The sequence below is a fragment of the Carica papaya genome, chromosome 3 (assembly GCF_054855325.1).
Source record: "Carica papaya isolate Zhongbai chromosome 3, ASM5485532v1, whole genome shotgun sequence".
NCBI lineage: Eukaryota > Viridiplantae > Streptophyta > Magnoliopsida > Brassicales > Caricaceae > Carica > Carica papaya.
In genome coordinates, this window is record NC_142311.1 from 4892613 (window position 1) to 4906673 (window position 14061).

Consider the following 14061-nt stretch of genomic DNA (forward strand, 5'->3'; position numbering starts at 1 on the left):
ACCCTCGCACAGTCCGAACTCACTGTCACACTCCCCACACTCACCCCTCTTACCGGACACTCACCGAACTCATTCCTCCTGCTCATTCCGCTCGCGACTCTCTCCGCACCCCCGCTCCTGCACACGACTCCCTTCGTCATCTCGAATTTCCCCACACACGCCAAACTGCTCACTCCCTCTTCCTCTCAGTGACCTTCCCTCGGTGCTCACACTCACCGCACACAACCTTCTCTCTCTCTCTCTCTCATAGATCTCCCGTACGCCCCACGATTCCATCATCTCTTTCTCAAGGCCTCCTCCGTGAACGTCTTCGCCATTCCATCCTACACTCCACCTCTCAGCTCCGCCCAGCTACCTACGGACTCCCTGGCCTCGGCAACCTGCAAATAGCATCACAACTCACCCAATACCTACACAACCAAAGTTTTTACTGTACCTTCTATTTCCACTTTCCTTCCTCTTGCCGATCGCACCGTTCGTTGTCCGCGGCTCTCTTCTTTCCCTTCTCGCTCATCTCTGCTCCGACTCCCCTCTCTCTCTTCTGGAACCTTCTTCCCTCTTTTCCTTCCTCCTTCCCGCTCTTTTCCTTCCCTGCTTTTCTCTTTTCTTTTTTGTTTCCTCTCTTCCCTTTCCTTCCCGACCCCCATTCATATCCTACCAGCTTACCCAAAACGACATCATTTTCCCCTTCCCAAAACGACGTTGTTCTCCCCCTCCCAAAACGACATCGTTTTTCCCTCTTCAAAACGGTGTCGTTTCTTTTAACAAATTTTTTTTTTCTTTTCCCCTTTTTCAGTTATTACAAAATGAATAATGATTTTTATAGCCATCATAAGTTGCACGCTTATCACACTGCCAAAATCTTCCAAGTAGGATGTGACTAGCATGCATGAGCACAATATTACAATGTATTTTATCAGTGTATTGCCCAATAGAGAAGAAAACTAATACCTGCTTAGTCTCTTTCATCTCTGCATAATCAGTCAACCACTACAACTTATAAGGGTGAGAACGGCGCGTGCATGTCAACCCAAGTTTATCAACTAGAATAATACTAGCAATGTTGGTGCAACTTCCCATTTATAAGGCAACGAGTGTAGAAGATATTCTCTCTCTAATTACTTTTTTCAGACTTAACTTGAACGTCTAAAACTCTCTGGATAACCAAAGCTTCCCCCTGAGCTGAATATTCAACATTTTTCTCAACATCCTCCAGTGGTGGTATGCTATCATTATATTCGCTCTCGCAATCACTAGCAATATCAATTCCACCATCATCTCTCAATAGAGTGATCTTCATATTTGGGCATTGAGAAGCGATACGTCCAGTTCCGAGACACCTAAAACATTTAATTGTACTATATTTTTTAGATTAGTTAGGTATCTTACCTTTTATATCAAGTAATGCGGACTTTTCCTTCTTCTCGTTTGTTCCCTCGTTTTCTTCTTTCTTAGGCCATTCCGAACTGTAGGTAAAGGTGACATATGATGTGTCCTGCCTTTTGTACTTGAGTTGTCTCTCGATTTTTATGGCCATGTACCATGTCTTCCACCTCCATATAGTGTTGTAATTCAACCGTGTTGGCGATCTGTTGAGACCTCCAAGGAATCTCGTCATGGTTGCTTTAGGATATTCTTCTATATTGGCCCTAATTATGGCCATCTCCATCTCTTTGTGATAGTCCTCAACGGACATAGACTCTTGCGTTAAGTGTTGTAACTTTTGATGCATCTTTCTATAGTAGTAAGAGGGTACAAATCTTTTTCACATAATTGCTTTCATCTCTCTCCAAGAGGAAATTGGTCGCTTTCTATTATGCCGTCTAGTAAGGAGTAGTTGATCCCACCACATAAGGCGTAGTCAGTGAACTCTACCGCTGCTAGTTTGATCTTTTTTTCTTCATAGTAATTATGGCAATCAAAAACTAGTTCTACCTTCCTTTCCCACTCCAAGTATGCTTCAGCATCATTCCTACCCTTAAAATGTGGTATTCTTATCTTGATGGAGCTAATATTACTATCCCTCCTTTCTTCTCTCCTTTCCACTCTATTTTCTCCCTCATCATTATAGGACCCGGCCTCATTTTCAGGATGTTAAGTTCTAGGCCGCCTTATATTAGGATCCTGTGTCTTGCTTCACTTCGACCACTACGCAAATTATCTACTTTCTGACTAAATCGTGCTAATTCTGCATACATAGCCTCCATAAGGAGCATTATGTTAGCATAGCTTTGATGCTCACTTGACATTTTAAAAAGATTTCCTACAAAAGGGTTAATTAAAAAAAGTTTTTTTTTTCACCAATTCTCTCGTATCTCACTCACTTGGTTTTTATCGTCTAATAATCTCACACACTCTTGCCTTTTACCTTTCTATCTCTCACCCTCAAGTTGAATACTGGATAGATTTTTTTAAATCAAAGTATTCTCAAATATTGTTTTAAGACATCGTAAGGAGTCCTATAGAATAATACCACACCAATACTAGAAAAAAGAGTGTAACACACAGAGGAAGAGATAGTGTGTTATCAATTACGTTAAGCTCTAAGATACAATTTAGATGCTTAGATGTATAAGGGAACTAAAACTTAGAACAATAAAAAAAACTGAGAGTAAAAAAAAATGATGGTTTATAGAAGATGTAGGGATTCGGTATTACCCCAAGGGAAAATCCAAAAAATATTCCTACCAATCTATTTATTTCCTCCGGACTTTGTTAAGTTTTTGAGTTGCTGCTAATCTTTGAATACCTCCTCAAGTAATAACAGTGCAAGTGTTAAATTCTGATAACTTATACTAAATGTGTAACGCCCCGTTTTTTTTTTCAACGGCGTACGATCAACAATCCTATGACCCAACACGTCAATTTCATACTAATTGGAAGATATGTTAAGAGCCTGTGTTATTGATGTGGGGGGAGATTGGGAGGACATGTTACCCTTAATAGAATTTACATACAATAATAGTTATCACGCCAGCATCGGAATGACTCCTTATGAAGCTTTGTATGGTCGACCCTGTAGGTCACCAGTGTGTTGGAATGAGGTGGGGGAGAGACAGTTGTTAGGACCGAAAATGGTAGAGGAAACTACGGCTAAGGTTCTGGTGATACGACATAATTTACAAGCGGCTCAGAGTAAGCAGAAGGGGTATGCCGACCATCGTAGGAGAGATTTGAGCTTTGAGGTAGGGGATCATGTGTTCCTGAAAGTATCCCCCATGAAGGGTTTATGGAGATTTGGGAAGAAAGGGAAGTTAAGTCCCCGCTTCATAGGGTCGTTTGAGATCTTAGAGAAGGTGGGGCTGGTTGCGTACCGGGTAGCGCTCCCTCCTCAGTATAGTGGGGTTCACAATGTGTTTCACATATCCCTACTACGAAAATATCACCCGATTCTGATTCCGAATCATATTTTAAGGTGGGAATCATTACAGTTAGAAAAGGACTGGTCTTATGAAGAAGAGCCAATTCGGGTGCTTAAACGACAAGAGAGACAGTTGAGAAGCAGAGTGTTACCTATGGTGAAGGTACAATGGAGGAATCATGTGGCGGAGGAAGCAACGTGGGAGCGAGAGGACGAGATGAGGCGAAATTACCCAAGATTGTTCAAAGGTAAGATAACAAATTTGAGCGACCAAATTTTTGTTTTAGGGGGGGGGGGAGTATATGTAATAACTGGGGAAAAGAAAAAAAAAAGAGAAAAAAAAAGAGAAAAAAAAAGGAGAGAGGGAAGGGAAAACGACGTCATTTTGCAAAGGGGAGGAAACGACGTCGTTTTGGAAAGGGAAAAACGGTGTCATTTTGCAAGGAGGAAAATGACACCGTTTTGAGAAAAAAAAACTGGGGTGATTCAAGTAGGAGGCGAGGGAAGGCAGGAAGGAGGAAAGGAAGGAAAAAAGGAAAAAAGGGGAGCAGAGGAGAAGGGGAGCGGGAGAGAGAAAGAGGAGAGGAAGGAAGGTTCCAGAAGGAGAGAGGAAGGAAGCGGAGCGGGGAGAAGAGGAGATTGCGGACGGTGAGAGCAGATTCGGCCGCAAGGAAGAAAAATGAAAACGGGAGGTACGGTATGAACTCTAAATTTGTGTGTTGATTTGAGTGTGAAATGGTTGGATGTGTAACGTGCGTAGTCACGGGTTACGGAGGTAGTGACGTACGAAAGGGACGGGTGAGAATGTGTAGTGAGGTGGGGGAAAGAAAGTGGACCGAGGGAGGATCACGGAGGAGAGAGGGAGAAGGTGGCGGTACGGGTAAGGGAGAGAGATAGAAGCGCGGAATGAGTGGAGGCCATGAGAAAGAAAGGAAAGGTGCAAACGAAAGAGGTAACCGCGTGAGGATCGCGGGAGGAGAGAGTGAGAAGGTGATGATACGGACGGGAAACGGTGTGGGGGTGAGTGAGGGGTGTGAGCGATGCAGAGGGAGATAGGGAGACGTTGTGGTGTGAGGACGTAGTCGGAGGGAGAGATAGGTGGAGGCAGTGGGGGAAAAGCAGGGGAAGGGATGAGTCCGTGGAGTGAGTGAGGCGAGAAGGACGGTGTGATGTGATGGTGTGGCAGGTGGTTATAGCCGAGGGAGAGATAAGGGAAAGCAGTGGAGGAACGCTGGTGGGAGGAAGAACCCGCGGGGTGAGTAAGGTGAGAAGGATGGTGTGACGCGACGTTGTGGCGGGAGATTGTAGCAGAGAGAGAGAGTTAGGGAGGGGCGGGGAGTGAAGGTTAGAGAAGGGAAAGATCCACCGGATGAGGGAGATCCTGAGACGCTTTGGGAAGTGGAGTTGGTTAGTTGGAACCTTGGGGAAAGATAGACGGAGTGAGTGGGGGAAATTAGGATATGTCGCAGGTGTGCGTGCGTGGCCTGGTATAGGTCGAGAGGTGGTTAGTGGTCGTCGATATCGGTGACGGGAGAGAAGGACCAGTGTATGTGTGAGTGGCCTGATATAGGTCGTGAGATGGCTAACGGTCACCGATGGTGGTGACGGGAGAGAATGATCAGAGTGTGTGTGAGTGGCCTGGTATAGGTCGTGAGATGGCTAACGGTCGCCGATGGTGGTGACGGGAGAGAATGATCAGAGTGTGTGTGAGTGGCCTGGTATAGGTCGTGAGATGGCTAACGGTCGCCGATGGTGGTGACGGGAGAGAATGATCAGAGTGTGTGTGAGTGGCCTGGTATAGGTCGAGAGATGGCTAACGGTCGCCGATGATGGCGACGCAAGTGAATGAAAATGGTGTGTGTGTGTGAGTGGCCTGGTATAGGTCGGGGGATGGCTAACGGTCGCCGAAGGTGGTGACGGGAGAGAATGATTGGAGTGTGCGTGTGTGGCCTGATATGGGGTCGATAGGTGACGGATGATCATCGCTGTTGGTAATGGAAATGAGTGAGATTTGTGTGCGCGTGTGGCTCACTAGGGGTCGATTGGTGGTTAAGGGTCGCCAATCTTGGCGGTGAAGGGTATCCCTGGCACGCCTGGAGTGCCGTCGGGAACGGACGCCTAGGGTAGGTAGAATAGTAGGTGCAGGAGGGAAAGTGTTGAGTTCAGTAGTGAACGATTGGTAGAGGTATAGGATTTATACTGTTGCATTTCACGCATGTATTTTGAGTTTTACTGTACTGAGTTAAAGGAACTCACTCTTTCCTGTTTACAGATGATGTAGGGACGGAGTCCGGATCGAGGCCGTTGGATTCCCATCCTAGTGTGTAGAGTATAGGATGAGGAGTTTCGTTTTATTTTGTCTGAATGGAATATGTAGAATTGATGATAGCATAGATTTTGAGTATGGTTGTATGGTATGAGGTGTCTTGTACATGGTTGTAAGATTGTCTTGATCATTGAATGAGGGATTATGCTATTGTTTCCTTGTGCATGATCGTTTGGTTATGAAAGTTGGTTGTTTGTTAATTACACCCAAAAAAAAAAAAAAAAAAAAAAAAAACGGGGCGTTACAATAAGTTATTAAAAATAAATATGATTAGACATATAAAAATAATTATAATAAAATAAAATTTTGAAAATATTTCTATTGTTATTAGTAAATTCATGTTTTATGCGAAGTAAATAAATTTTTGCTATTTACTCTATTCAAAAATTACTTAAGGATTAAAAAAGGTGTTAAACTTCAGTAGTCAATATGTTCGTACGTATGATGTTTGGATCATTAATCCTCAAAAAAAAAATTATTTTATTTTATTATAAACGTAACTCAATAGATTATCTATAAAATATATATATATGACATAATTTCATTTTTTTTATGAATGATAAATCTTTTAACTATAATTCATATAACTTTATATGATATAAGTTTTTAGTAACGATTCTCATTATGCACGTGAGGTGCTAGAGTACTGACTTTTGTTGTACATATCAAATTATTCTAACAGTTTTTATTATTAATGTAATTGCTAGTTATTCCACTGAATTAAAGGATTTAAATTAGCAACAAAAAAAAAAAAAAGAAACAAAAGTATGTAATTACCGAGCAGTCACCTCCAATATGATACATTTAAATTTTTTGGCATTGTTAAGTAATAATTCCAAAAATTATGAGGAAGTTGACTTTAGCCACTTGGTTTAGTGGATTAATTCTTACTGTCAACATGTGAAAATTAATTTTTTTTTTTAAATAAAAATAAAAAAATCAAAGGTTGAGTTATTTTTAATTGACTCAAACTAACTAGACGAGGGAATTGGTTGAATTTTTTTGAATAGACAAAGAAAGAACACTAACCACTCATATGGTTAATAAAACCTTATGTTTTATTTTTATTTTTTCAATTTTATTTAAAAAAATATACACAAAATTATTTACTCTCTCATCTTTATTCACCTAAATTCACTTCAATATATTGGCAATTGCTATCTCTCCATCCATTATCCCACGTATATATTGAACAAAGGTTTACATATAGAAGGCTCTTTTACCTACCAACAAATCCAACAAAATACCCAAATAATCAAAGAGAAAAAAAAAAAAAAAAAAAAAACCCCTTAAAAACCCACGATCAAAAGATTAAAAGATAAACAAACATCGAAGAACTTGTGAAAATTGCAAAGAGTACGGTATGCGGACATATGAATAAAGTGATTTAAATCCTAAATCTTTGGAATTTTTAATCTTTTTAGTAAATTTAAATCCTTAAATCCCAGATTATATATTTCTAAAAGCAAGAGGAATTTTTTATAAACCTGATTTTCTCAAAATCAAATTTTTAAATACATCATTAAATTTTCAAAATTTTATTTATAATTTTTATTATTTTTCTTTATATTTAAGTTAATTTTTATTAGGATTTATAATTTATGCATATCAAGAATTAATAGGTAAAATTATACATTTAAGACAAGCTTATAGTTTATTCAGATTTTGATTTAAGATCAAGTAAAATTTATACCTTATGAAAATGTTTGACTCAAATTCTCCTGAAATTAAAATTGTATGATTAAATATTCTAATAATTCTGTAAATTCAAAATTATATTGAAACTGAAAAACTATCTAACTAAAAGTTTTTTTAAGTTTAAAATTGGCGTAATTAAAAATTAACATGTCAACAATTGTTTTGTTATTGGATTAAAAATTTACATGTTTAAATTAGTTTGTCACGTCTCGATACTCAATATGAGCTGCAATTCCTGTTTATGTCATTTCATGCAATGGACTCATAAAATATATACATGCGTAGATAAAAAAAATATAGTACAACCTAATATCTCATGTGATATGTACAGTAACTATACATACAAAATATGATGTCGGAATTTAGAGTCTAACAGAACAAAATAAATTTTTTCAAAAATGTACAAAATATACAAAAATAATAATTTTTTTTACAGGTTCTACTCATCTGGCAGCGATACTGCCTCTTTATTCTCCTCTGAAAAATATCATGGTGAAATTTAGTGAGCTTCACAAACTCAATAAGTATTCCCGTTCTTTCAATCTATATAAAATTTTATGCAAAATATCCGATAAGAAACAAAAACAATAAAAATATTTCAGTACAAAATTCATTTGTTATTTTCACTATTTCATATATTCCTGATCGATTTGATGAATTATCTCGAATATTACATACAAACTTCAAATGTATATTCTCATACTCTCGAAAAAACATAGATACACTCGAATATCATTCATCATCTCAAAATATAATCACACACATACAAAAGATCACAGATACACTCGAACAGTCATTTCTATGGTTTCATTGCGCGATGCCGTTTATGTCATCATCGAGGAAAGAGAAAATAGATTCTTCCATCGCATGGATAGCACACGCACAAAAATTATATAATGGCCACACCATGTACGTTTGCTAGGTGACCCACACTCACACAAATATTTATCCACGTCTGGATTAAGTTTCAGACTCTATCCATGTGCAGGTTCACCATGTCCGCTGAACGTCAGCCACACACACACACTCCCCTCATCGATTCAGACTAAACCAGAAGGTATTCAGGATCCTTACCTTATTCACTCCTACTCTCTCATTACAAAATTCTTAATTTGGTTAAATGATCATTTCATAACCTCAAATGTTTCTTTTCCTTTCTATTTTTACTTTTTTTTTCCAATTTTTCCTTAATTGGGAATATTCTTTTTTAATTTTATATTTCATCAATCTAAATAACTCTCAGTACATTGGGTCTCTTTTCTGGTTTTGTCTACTTATAAGGTTCTAATTGTTTAAGTTTACCAATCATAATTTGGGTTTTGTTTTTCTATCAAAAATTGGGTTAATGTCCGTTTAAATTTCAAAATTAATAATTTTTATAAAATAAATGCACCTTTTGAAATTCAAAGCCGGTTGAGATTTAGAAATAATTACACTCCTACGTATCTTTTCATATCCGCCTGAATGTCCAAATTTTCTTATACACACGATATAATTTAATTAAAATACTTCGAAATACTAAAAATTAATTTAATCAAATTACGGGTTCCAACGACCACCCAACGGAATACCTGAAATTATTGGGATCTGTACCCGAAAAATCTTTCGGCTCCCTGTTTGCCGAATCAGATTTTCATTTTATGAGAAAGACTTTTCAGCTTCTCAGACGGCAAATCGGATTTTCGTTTCCTGAAGAAGACTTTTTAGCTTCCCAAACGGTAAATCTAAATCCCAAAATGGTGGATCAGGTTCCCATGCTCGGGGAAGACCCTTCAACTTCCTGAATGGGTCGGCTTTGCCCATTCTTGAGGAAATCTCCTCGGTTCCAGTGCAGGTGGGTGGCCCAACCGAGCCCATGTGGCCAGCCCGACACCAGTCCTGCCCCATTGTCGCTTAACCACCACCAAAACATGAAAAAAATCATTTTACTTTTTGGCGTGGGAGATTTGGCCTCGACTTGGCTCTCGGTTGCCTCCTCTCGATCACCCCACGGCTTCCTTGCGTACTTGCAATTGGATTGATGATTTTTACACCTAAAAAATCGGTTAGTGAAAAATAGAATAGATTGAAAGGAAAATAAGGGAAAAAAAGACAAAAATGACGAACCTTTACCTCGCTTGCCTCAGTCTCCGCTGTCACACGGCATCTCGAGTCGTTCCCTTTTCCTCCTTCTTCCTTTTAGTTCAACTTCCACACTCTTCTGCCTCTGCCCCTTTTTTCTTTTCTTCTTCCCTCGCGACGGTCGCTCTCTGGCTCCCCTTCTCTTTCCCGCTCGGTCCCTCCTTTCTTTTATTCTCTTTCCTCTTTTTTCTCTCCTTTCCCTTCTTCTTTCTGGCCTCCCTCTTCATTTCCTCTCCTTTTTTTTTCTTCTTGGCTCCCCCTTGCTCGATAGATCTCATCTCTTCCCTCTCACTTATCGACTCTCTCTTTTTCCCACTCATTTTCGGTTTCTCCTCTAAAAATGAAGAAAAACCCTAATCTCTTCCCTTATATACCCATCTCCTTGGCCGTTGGATCTCACAAACTTGATCTGGGTTGTCCATTCTCCTGATTTCCTTTTCCCCTCTCTACTTCTCCTTATTTATGTTTTTGCCTCCTTTTTTCTTACCCACTTTATTTAGCTCCCTAAAATGAATTAAAAGCCCCAAAAATGAAAATTCTTTCATTTACATCCAAACTCCATTTTTTCTTCTTTGGTGAATATTACAATTCTCTTATATTTATAAAAATTTAGTCCTCCAAATTTGATATGTCTCGACAATAGGTGAGAAAATCGAGTTCGTATCGAATCTTCAGTCTCTCAAGTAGCTTCTACTAGCGAATGATGTCGCTAGAATACCTTGACCATTAGAATAGTCTTATTCCTCAATGAATGTTTCTGTTTGTCCAATATTTCTATGAACATTTCCTTATAGGACATATATTCTTCAATAGGAACTTTTTTGTATTGGATTATATGCGATGGATCAGGATGGTATTTACGTAACATGGACACATGAAATACATCATGAACGTTAGTCAATTTTGGTGGCAATGCCAATTGATATTTAGTAAATCCAATTCTCTCCAGTATTTCAAATGGTTTAATGAAGCGAGGGCTTAATTTTTCTTTCTTCCTAAATCTCATAACGCCCTTCATTGGTGACACTTACAAGAACACATGATCCTCTATTTCAAATTCCAAACTCTTTCTACGATTACCTGCATAACTCTTCTGTTTACTTTGAGTGATTTAAAGGTTTTTCTTAATTAGGACAATCTTGGAGGTAGTTTCTTTAATTAATTCAGATCTAATTAATTTTTTGTCCCCAATTTCTTCCCAACACACAGGAGATCTACATGATCTACCATAAAGTATTTCATATGGAACTGCACTAATACTGTACTGAAACCTATTATTATAGGTGAATTCAATCAATGGTAGATGGTCGTCCCAATTTTCTCTCATCTCTAGTGCACAAGCCCTAAGCATATCTTCTAATGCCTGGATGGTTCTTTCCGTTTGGTCATCCGTTTGTAGGTGAAATAGTGTTGAATAATAAAGTGGTGCCTAAGGCTTGTTGAAGACTTGTCCAAAACCTAGAGGTGAAACGAGTATCTCGATTTGCTCGAACAATCATTTCTATAATTTCATCGCGCGATATCGTTTATGTCATCATCGAAAAATAGAAAAATGGATCCCCCCATTGTAACACCCACCAAAACCTTTTTTTTTCATTTTTTTATTAATAAATATAATTATTTATTTATTTAATTTATTTTATTATATAATATTCTATTTTAATTTAATGAAAAAAGGCGTAAAATTTATTAAGGATTAAATTAAAAATAATTTTGGAGAAAAAGAGTAAAAAATTGGGTTCGGGGGGTATTTTTAAAAGAAAAATAAGAAATTAGGAGTCAAAACATAATTTAAAAAAATTACACCACATGAGACGCCCAGTCAGCAGCCCTGCCCAACCCGGACACGCCAAGTGGCAGAGGCGCTGACGTGGAAGGCCACGCAGGGGGAGCCACGTAAGTGATCTACGTGCGCGCGATCAAACAGTTGAGGTCCGTTCCCACGTGCACAGGCAGCCCAAAGTGAATCGTGCACGGATGGCCCAGATTGGATCGCGATGAACGGTTCAAATTCACTCCCTATTTAATCACGATTGGAAGGCCCAGTTCAAAGCGATGGATGACCTAGATCAAAAGTGTATAGGTATAAATAACCTCATCCGCACCCAAACTCTAACCCTAGCCGCTAAAATTCCTCGTCGGAGAAGACAACCCAGCCGCTGGGGAGCCGACTGCCGCCACCCGTCGCCGCATCGGAACCCTTTTCGACCATTAAAAAAATTAAAAATTTCCCTTTTTGCACGAAATTCAATTTTAAACCCACCCATGACCAAATCAAAGTGAAAGAACCAGTTAATTGGCCGAAAAACGTCGATGAAGTCCGGCATCGCTGCCACGGAAAATTTCACAAACTGCCCCCGATGAGACCCTTCCCGATTCCTATTTCGCATAATTTTTTCATCGTTGTGATCACCGTTTTTTTTCTACAGGTTGACCGAAGCGAAACACCCAACCGCAACGTGAGCCGGAGGAGCCGCCGCACGGGAGAGCTCCGCCGCCGGTGAGTTTTAATTTTTCTTATTTTTTCGGCCTACCGAGGCCCTTTAGCGTGTGTATTCACAGGAATCGATGTAAAATCGGCCGAATTCGGCAAAAAACGATCCAAAAAGGCTGACCTGAGGCAGACCGCTGCCGAGCACGGCGGAGTCGCCATGCTGGATTTCTGAAATTGGCCGAACGGGACCTGAGACTGATTTTGGGTTTATTTAAAATATTTGTAGGTACTGTAAGCACGTTTCAGTTCCCGAAAAAAAATTTAGGGAACGCAGGGTCCGCCCGTAGGTGCAGTAAATAGTTTAGCTTTTCGGCATCAAATCGAGTAAGGACCCCTCATTCTATTCTCTATCATAGAATTGAAATTTAAATAAATAATAATACGGTATTTTGTACAAATTAAATAGACGTGCATAACTAATTATAGATTGCTAATGGAGCCTGAATCGGACATTGTTCTCTGTTAATTTATTTTACCATTTAAAAACATGATAGTATCTGATTTACCTATTTTATGGTTTAAATGCATGTATTATTGCGTTACCTGACCATTGTTTAATTTAAGGTTTGAGACATGATTACATTACCGGATGCATGTTTATTTATTTATGTGATTATGTTTGATTTGGTAATGGAGACTAAAGGAAAACAGGAAAGAGGTGTGATCAATAAACAGATGGAATGACAACCTTACTAGATACCCTAGGAGATGGTAGACGGACCGGGTACATGGAGAACCCTACTGTGAACGTTGTCTCATATTGGACGGGATATGGAGACTTGGTAATTTGGCGTTCATACCGAATGGGGTATGGGGACGACTCGCTTCACCCTCATATTGGACGGGGTATAGGGATGACCCGCTATACCGGACGGGGTATTGAGGTTTAATGTCTTTGCCATACCGGACAGGGTATGGGACGGCCCTGTAATTGAGATTGTTAAAGAAAATGGTTCACGTGTAGCGGGAACATCCCTATGAACCCCTATGGATACTAGTAGGCTGGTGAAATGAGAAACGGTTATGATTTGGTTTATTGTTAATAGATATGAATCTATGATATGTTCTATGTTAATGATTGTTTATAAAGTTATGATCTGTATGATATTATTGTCTTTATAGGTTGTTTTCATAAATTTCATTATGGTAAGTGAACAGTAAATAATTTTATGATTGATAAATGAATTTGCTAAATTTAGTGCTCCATTAGTTGTTTTAATTTTATACCAACTTTTACTTCTGTGCGGGTGATATAGTGTGATATCCTTACTGGGTTAGTGTAGCTCATCTTTTATTTAACCATTTCATATCAAGAAGACCTAGTTCCAGAGCCCGATCCACAGGAAGATTGCGAGTAGATACTAGATACTTTATATTTTTCATTACTTTTCTTATTTCTCGTGTTTCTTTCAGAGAATTCATTCCGAAATATTTGTTTAGGACTTTTAAGTTATTTGTGTAAGGGATGTAAATCTTAAACTTTTATGTCGCTTCCGCACTTAAATTATTATATATTTCCTTTTGAATTTCTGGGGTCGTTACAGATCGCATGGATAGTACACACACACAAATCACACAATGGTCATAACAGGTACGTTTGTTAAGTAACCCACACTCACACAAATGCCTATCTACGTCTGGATTAGATTTCAGACTCTATCCATGTGCAGGTTCACCATGCCTGCTAAACTTCAACCACACACACACACACACTCCCCTCCTCAATTCAGATTAAACGAGAAGGAATTCAGGGTTCTTATCTTATTCACTCCTACTCTTTCATTCTAAAATTTTTAATTTGGTTAAATGATCATTTCATAACCTCAATTGTTTTTTTCTTTATATTTTTACATTTTTATTTTATTTCTTTTTTTTTAATTTTTCCTTAATTGGGAATTTTCTTTTTTAATTTCATATTTTATCAGTCCAAATAACTCAGTTCAAATAATTCTCAGTACATTGAAATTGTTTTCTGGTTTTGTCTTCCTATAGGGTTCCAATTGTTTAAGTTTACTGATCATAATTTGAGTTCTGTTTTTCTATCAAAAATTGGGTTAATGT

The 14061-nt window shown here is 38.6% G+C and overlaps 1 long non-coding RNA gene across 1 annotated transcript; it reads right to left on the reverse strand.

The window, feature by feature from the left end:
- Positions 1–7981: 7981 nt before the first annotated feature.
- LOC110815882 (uncharacterized) lies at positions 7982–11844 on the reverse strand. The gene is made up of 2 exons (XR_002539934.2): positions 9498–11844; positions 7982–9418 (listed from the first exon to the last, which is right to left on the reverse strand). It is a non-coding gene; the product is annotated as an uncharacterized LOC110815882 (long non-coding RNA).
- Positions 11845–14061: the final 2217 nt, after the last annotated feature.